Source organism: Euwallacea similis, chromosome 27, assembly GCF_039881205.1.
Source record: "Euwallacea similis isolate ESF13 chromosome 27, ESF131.1, whole genome shotgun sequence".
Classification (NCBI taxonomy): domain Eukaryota; kingdom Metazoa; phylum Arthropoda; class Insecta; order Coleoptera; family Curculionidae; genus Euwallacea; species Euwallacea similis.
Genome location: NC_089635.1, coordinates 2402384 through 2410955, shown reverse-complemented (window position 1 = coordinate 2410955; position 8572 = coordinate 2402384).

The window sequence follows — 8572 nt, the reverse complement described above, 5'->3', positions numbered from 1 at the left end:
AAATGCGATAAGTGATTGGTTGCTGTGCCATGAGCTTGAGTGGTTAGTTTTAAATGCAAACATCTGTCTATTTCATGTCGGTGAATAGTATGAAACTAAAACGATATTAAAGTTTACTTTGAGCTGTAGTTTATTCAGGCCTCAATAGCTGAGATGGACGGTAACAGTAATGGTTTCAAGGAATCCTGAGGCATATATATATATTTTTTTGGTTCTACCCACATATTATTTTGTAATAAACCACAGAAAAACCCGAAAAGTTCAATAATGAGAAAAAATGTTGACGAGAAATTTGAGGAGCAAACATCCAACGTCCTGAATAAACCGCTGAAATTTGGAGCCACCAGATAGATAGGTACATTGATTAACGCGGTTGTCAAAGAAAGCCTAATAGCTCTTACCAGCCTCTGAGGCAACACACAATTTAATTAAAAGTTCGTCCATTTTCGTGGCTTTTAGAAAAACCGTCTCGCTGGATAAACATGGGGAAGTAAATGTGATTAATGAAACAATATAATTGGGGAAAAGTTTCTACCCTCAATGAAAACACTTATTGTGATCAATATTTACACATATTTTAATGCATATCATTATAATAAACTGAAACGTGTAATGGCGAAGAATTAAATCTAGATTAAAGTGGATTTAGATTTTCATTAAGAAAAGGGCAATGAAGAAATTTCATCTCAAAATAAGATTCTTATATTATGTTATAAAGCATGCCACAAGGGCTTATCGCTTCAGCCCCTAACAGGTTTTCTTATTGTTGCTGAAGAATGGTCTGGATTTAATTTCTCTAGGACAGTTCGGGCAAACTGAGGAAATTGTCCTATTATACCAATTACAGTTTGCCTTGGATGTCTAAGAATAGAACAGTGTATTGTATTATTCTAAAAGGAAAGACATTGTTTCATAAAGTATATTTTAGTTAAAATTGTGTATACATGAGTGTGTACAAGACTGAGAGTTATGACAAAAACTCCCTTGAAAAACTTTAGATAACTAGAAAATTAAGAGAGATTGGTGGAAGCATTTGTATAAATAAATTAATCTTATGAGCAAGTAAAAAGAAGAGTTTTAGCATTCGAAACATGTTGAAAACATTTTTTGAAAATTTTTTATTCTGACGTCTTATATCATCGATTCACGGCTTTCAAATTAACATATTTAACAACAAAAAGTTATATGGACTCATTACTTACCCCTGGGTCACTCAGTACACCTATGAGTAATACCCATTCGACCAAACATGATACGTTTCTTAAATCATACGATGGCAATTTACAAATAACTCTTGAGATTTACAACTATAATCAGTCGGGTTTTCTTTCTCTTCGTGTTAGTCTAAACAATTATTTCAAACCAGGTAAAGGGTTTCTCGCCTGTAATATCCAGTTACCTCGTGTTACATAAAATCTAATTTATGTTCCGAAATAAAATGATAGCGCTAAGGGAGCCAATGCAAATTGAAGGTGCCCTCCCCTTGTCGTTAATTTTTGAACAGCATAGGATTTAATCTTTTGCTGTTATGAATTCTCTTAAAGTTGCACAGAGGCAAACAATATATATATAATTATTATATTTAGAAATTCCCATTATTACGAATTTATAAAGCCATCTTTCCAAGAATAAGCTAACTGTCCTTTAACCTTTCCAATATGAGTAATAATTGTGTTTTTGATAAAACATTTTCTCGTCTGTGTAATCCAAGCTGTTTTCCTACGACTCCCTAGTACGTCTCTGTTCACAGTTAGGCACAGACCAATTCAACTCCAACTTTTGTCTGTGGTTCAAAATAGAACGAAACCTCTTAAACCAACGACATGTTAGCATTATGATGGCTGAATATTCTAGTAATTAATATCATGTTTTGTAGCTTTTAGCCCTTTTTGGGTCAGTATAATATTTTAACTTTTTGTAATTATTTATGCTAATGTTTTTACGACTTTCAAATTTAATGAATTGGAAACCAGAATTAAAGTTTTCGATCAATACGTATGAGAATAAATGGTCAATGGAATATAACGTTTTTCTGTAAATTTTCGAGAAAATTAACCATAACTGCGCCATCTGTATAAAATTTTAGTATATTTAAACATGATTCACAGTATACTTTAAATGGGTTATAGATTTTCATTATAGAATGTTCTGAAAGTGTAGTCGATTATTGATGTGAGATGCTGGCACCCTCTTCATTGAGAAGAGGGAAAACACGGGAATTTCGTTAGATATGACTGGCATGTACAGGCAAAAATCGATTAAACCGTTTGGTTATTTCCGGGAGATGTCTCGTGCGATTGTTAATCGAAGGAAATTGTGTGTTCTCTTGTTTATTACAGCATGAGGCAAAATTTTAGAAGATTTTCGCAAGTTTACGTCGATCTTAATTGGAATTTCAGCACTTTTTTTGACGATAAAATTGTTTTAATTCATTTTATGGCGAACTCGTAGATATTTTATTACAATACATTAAAGGTATGTATATTTAGAGATTCTTCAGGGTATTTAAGAATTCCTTTTTGTTCCAGCGAGTTTCCGGCGAGGTTTTTTGGAAAATTCAGTGGGTTGGAATGAAATCAATTTTTTACGGATTGCAAAACTAGTTATTATATAACGTATTTGGATATTCCACATCGTTTAGAAGATATATGCTTTAAAATTTAATTCGCTTAAACGTGTTAACATTCAAGTAGTAGCCAAGAGTTGATATGCGATTATAAATTAGAAAGAAATATAGGTACTGAAATCCATCGTTGGTTTATTGTCGAAGTAATATTTTTTACCTACTAAGCACCTTCATAGAATTATTGTAAGCGACAACGGTGCTGTAAACAAATACGACCTATGCGATATGTACATAAATCTTCCAAATTGTTCAAATCAAACTTTAAATAAGTTAAAACAACAAACATTCCAAACCTACTGGCTATTAAAGATTTGCCAGGAATCATGAAAAGAATGCAACATTCAACTAATTCGGCCAAATCTATCAAACTGGCCTTCACGTAAATTCGAATAGGGAATAGTGCATTTAAATGGACCAAAACTGTGGGAAGCGACGATTTTGTTGGGAAAACATCTGATCAAATATACAAGGTGCCAATATGAAAACTTTCCACCCCTATTATCTCAAAAAGGGATATATTTTTAAAAACTCGTCCAAACACGTCAATTTTGTTATCGTGGGGGAAAAGTATTATGTAGAATTCACTGCTCCTCTTTCAACCATCTACTCCTCAGAGCCACCCTCTCAAATACCTTAAACCGTAAAAGGAGTTAAGTGATACATAATTGTAAAGAGCTTTTTACTCTCTACGTTTTGTTACCTCATTTGTTACATTTGATTGTTATCAAGTTAAGCATCTTTGATCATTTTAAATTAATTTTTCCTATTAGTGTTTCGATTATATTGAAACTAAAACTTTTTCGTTCAAACATGTCTTAGATTAGAAAATTGTTGTAATAAATCTATTTACTAACCTATTGACTTATCGTTTGTCGACACGACCATCAAAACAAAACATGCATTAATCACTGAGGCAAATGTTTATCAATACATATAATAAAATTCCTCGGTCCTCGAAAAGAAACACCTACACAGAATATGAATTTTTTTATTGTTTATTTTTGCATGCCATGGAATGCCGTTTTGATAAATTTTGAAATTATCTTGCATACAAAATATTACTTACTTACATGTAGTACCGGTCGATGTTAGTAGCTATTCAAATTAATTGAAATTTATTGGGATAATTCGTGTGTGATTTTGTGTAATTTTAAAAATGTTATACATAATTTAGCAAAAAACTGAAATTCTTTTTATTTATGGAGAGCAAGGAAAATGCGCAAGAAGAACAGCGGAAGTTTTTAATGCTGGAAATCCTAATTCAAATGGGAGCCACAGATACGTTTTAGACATAATAAAAAAATTTACTGAAACAGGCTGTATTGCAAACAAAGAAATGACTGTTCAGCGTGTTTTAAATAAAGCTGCTCAAATAGAGATTCTGAGAACCTTTGTTGCAGAACTCAGCAATTCACTGTGTACGGTCGCAAGACAAACTGGAATGTCACATGAAACTGTACGAAAAGTACAGAAGTTAAATAAAATTCATCTCTACAAAATGCAAAATTTACAGAAATTTTTTGACGACGATTTTGATAGAAGAATCAAGTTTTGCGAAACCATGGCCAACTTAATTAACAATAACTAAATTTTTTTAACAAACATTTTCTTCAGTGATGAGTGCACCTTTTTTTTAATAGTCGGGTCAATAAAGAGAATTGTCGATATTCGAGTGATGAAAATAGGGTGCTACGCAGTGATTGGAAAAAAATTAATGTTTGGGCTGGTATTTTCGGAAATGCCGTTAGAAGATCTTTGTTTATTGGGGAAAACTTAACTGGAAAGCTGTACTTGTGGTTACTACAATTACTGCGTAATTGATCCTTTAATAATAACTCATTTGGAAGATCAAGTTGGTGGCAACAATTTGCAAGAAGATCAAATACATTTTCAGCAAGATGGAACTCCACCACATTATTTTTGCCTAGTGTGAGAATGGTTAAATAAGCGATTTCCTGACAATGGATTAGTAGAAGAGGACCGATATAGTGGCCTACAAGATTACCAGACTTAACGCTGTTAGATTATTGGGGGGGAATATAAAATCGTTTTTTTACAAAACCCAGCCGCATAATATTGATGATTTGAAAAGAAGAATCACAGAGGCAAACAGGCTATTCCAGAAGTGGTATTTGAAAATGTCAAGGAAGGTTTCAAAATAGGCTTTATTATTGTTTGGAAAATAATGAAGAACATTTAGAACATCTAACAAACTAAAATGTTAAAAATAGGAATCCAATTTTGAACGTGTTTTTTTAAAGATCATTAATAAGAAAAATGATTTGTTTTACAATTTAAAACGGTTAAGCAGAAGTTTATTACAACAATTCCCTAATCGTAAGATATGTTTTAGCTTCAATGCTATCAAAACACTAATAGGAAAAATAGATTTAGAATGATCAAAGACGCTTAACTTGATAATGCAACAATCAAATGTAACAAGTGAAGTACCAAAATGTAGAGAATCAAAAGACATTTAAAATGATGTATCACTTAATCCTCTTTACCATTTAAGATATTTGAGAGGGCGGCTCTGGGGAGTAGAGGGTCGAAAAGGGCGCAGTGAATTCTACATAAAAGTTGATCCTTCTCGATAATAAAATCGACGTGTTCCGGTGATTTTTTAAATCTCTATCTCGTTTTGAAATAGTATGGGTGGGCGGTTTTCAAATTGACACCCTGTATAAACTATGCTCAGTGCAAGATTTCTTATCAACAAACTTCACAGCCTCAAGATAAGGCCTTTTATATTGATAGACCCATTTACTACTCAATATTAAGTTACGTCAACAAGGGGTAAAAGCCTCTAGAGAAGTGCTAAATAGTTACAAGCGGATGGTGTTTTGGAGTTGGTTTAGTAGTAAATATCTAATGTCTGTTGATTGGCATTATTATCGAAGCCCGGAGTTGGAAACTGGCGTAAGCGGATTTTAGGTTCGTCTAAGTTAAGTAACTGAGGCTATTTACTGAGCAAAACAACCATTGTTTGCCCGAAGATTCCCAATTTTGCCAATTTTACTTTGTATATGCAATTTTCGCTTTTGCACCCAATTATTGATTTAAAACCTATCAATACATTTTATTTTGATTGCCACTCTATTCTGTGAATAGTCACCTAAATTCGCTTTTAGGACATTCCGTGATATATATCCAATAAAATCAAATAATACTTGATTAATTGGTCTGTATTATATTTGGAATATAGTGTAGTTAAATGTCTTGCACAGATTTTCATCTCGTTTTCTGTGTTTATTAATTTACTCGATTTATTTTATAGAAACTCTATAAAATTTTAATTGGTTTTTCAATCGCTTTTGCTAATAATAAATTGTTTTCGCTGAAATGAAATTTGGAGTATAATGTTATTTAGCCAAATGCTCTCTAGTATTAATTTATTTTTAATTAAACCAGCGCGAAATAATGATAAAATATTAACACCAGCTGCATTGAAATTCTATAATAATCCATTGAAAATGTTTTAATATTGCCACGTTTTTTTTTTTTTGTTTGAACTCGAACGAATGTTATTTCCATTGAATCTGGTCTTCGTTCTTTTCTAAGCAGTTAGTGCTAAGATATTAATGTTTAAAATATTCATATTGTGTGGACACAGCTGTTCACAAATACCAAGTCATTAACGGCTTAAAAATTATTTTTGTGAATGATGGATCGCCGATGAAGTGTTGATGCCAAAAACCATTTATTAAATATCCGCGAATTTTATAACAAAGCACCGACCTCATTCATGCATATTTAAAACATAAATTAGTTTATTTTATAACTATATACACATTTGAAATAGAAGAAGATATATCACCATGCTAACTGATCGAGTCTATGCATTACTAATAATCTTCACTAAATAAGTTTTGAAAGAAACGGAATCTACGGGTTTTAAGTTCAATTATGCCAATTTAAGACCGGCTGTAACTTCTGACACTGCAGCTGGATATCTCAGAAATAGGATTAAAACTTAATGTGCACTAAAAATTTTATGAGCAACTCTGCCAATTATTTAAGCATTTCAAAGACATGCAATGCCGGACGAGCGCAAAATTGATATTTGCGTTTCCTCTACGTCTAAGAGCGCAATATTACATTTGCTTTAGACTTTATTCATGTTATCATTGTGAATGTATATTAGATTCAAAGTATATTTTTAGTGTTGAATAACTAGCCTTATTTTCAGACAGTTATTTCGTCGTGTAGTTTGTTGGGATGGAAAAAATTCTGAAATGAGTAGAAAAAAGTATTTTTGTGGTCCAAATGAAAGTTGTCTTTAATATTATTTCGGAGAAAAAAATCAGTCAACTAAGATATGAAGTGTCATGTAAAAAAAATCTACTCGTATTAGAAATACGGCAATTTTTGTTCAAAATCTTAAACAAGGGTAAAAATTTGGTATGCCCTATATACAGGGTGTAACATAAGTAGGGGTTTTCTTTTTAAAGACCTCAAAAAACTAAGCAATATTTTTATATAACAATTTTTCAAAATCTCAAAAACAACCGAAATATACGCCTTTGGAAGTTTTGATAAGTACCATACCTTTGGCTATTACTCACTCCGGGACTGGCTACAACAGGTGTCCAAAATTGTCTCCATTGGTTTCCTTTGCACAAATTGTCGCTCGCCTTATCCACGACTCTGCATGCTGTTAAAAGTGATGGTTTTCCTAATTATTCTCCGATTCTTCTAGTACTGGTATCTTGAACGATATCTAAAACACGCTCCTCAATGGGTGCCATTCTAAGTGGCCTAGGTCTTCCAGCATGTCCACCATGCATTGCTGTTAGATTTCCGATTTGACGACCTCTTCCAATAAGATAAATGAATCTACGAGCTGCAGCATTCTCGGAAAGCGCTCAGCATACAACCGCGAAGCTGCGGCGGCATTCTGGGGACACCCCCCGTATATCAACAACTTAACCATCAATTCCGTGATTCGAGTAATTATGGGCCATTGTCAATTTAATAGTGTCAATAGTGATAGTTTACCAAAATAACACCTGAAGCTAATCTTCACGACCGATTTTTAAGCGGCACGGGTAAGTTGCACGAAACAGTAAACATTAAACGTTTTTTGTGTTTGTACTATAGCTGATAATATTTTGTGGAACATTTTATTTCCTTTACACTAAATTTACTATTTTACGTAGGAATGGATTTAGATTTTATGCAAAAATTTATTCAAACTCATCTGCGCATATTTCGTACTTATGTTACACCCTGTATAGAGGGATTTCTGAATATCGCGGAAATTTATTAGGGAGTCGCCGGGAAAAAATCGAAATATGCCTAAAATTTAGAACAAACATTACAAAAACAAAACGAAAAATAATAAAATAAATAAATTTATTAGGGATGTATCTATTCAAGAATTGCACCAGATATAGAGAGAGATTGTCGTTCAAAATTCCTATGATGTCTCTAGTTCCGACTAAAACTCGCATCGTTGTAATAACGAAAATATTTTTTGTTATTCTTTTTCATGTTTCTTAATCAGATTTGTATTTTTAACTTCTGCCATTGCTATAGCGTCTGAGATATGGCCGCTCACCGCGCTTGGTTGCCCATCCGGTACGTATAATTCTTTTAGTTATTACGTGCTAAAAACAAAGCAAAATAAATGTGAAACATTATACGCACCGATGCACCTTAAACTTATTTTTTATGTGTCTGTAGTTGAGTGCGTCATCAAAAGGGCGTAAATTTCGCATTTTAAAAGCGAAATATCGCATCTTGGCATTAAAAGTCTCTGAGAGCAAACATAGCCCGCGAAAAGTAGGGCTTTCGACGATTTTGATGTATTCAAGAGCACTTCAAGTGCCGCATCCGTCTCGTGGCGCTTTATTTTGGTTTCAAAGAGCAGCAAAATGTAAAACTGAATATTTTTCATTATTTTCCGAGCTCTGGCCGGGTTGCAGTTCAAATGTTCATTCGCCT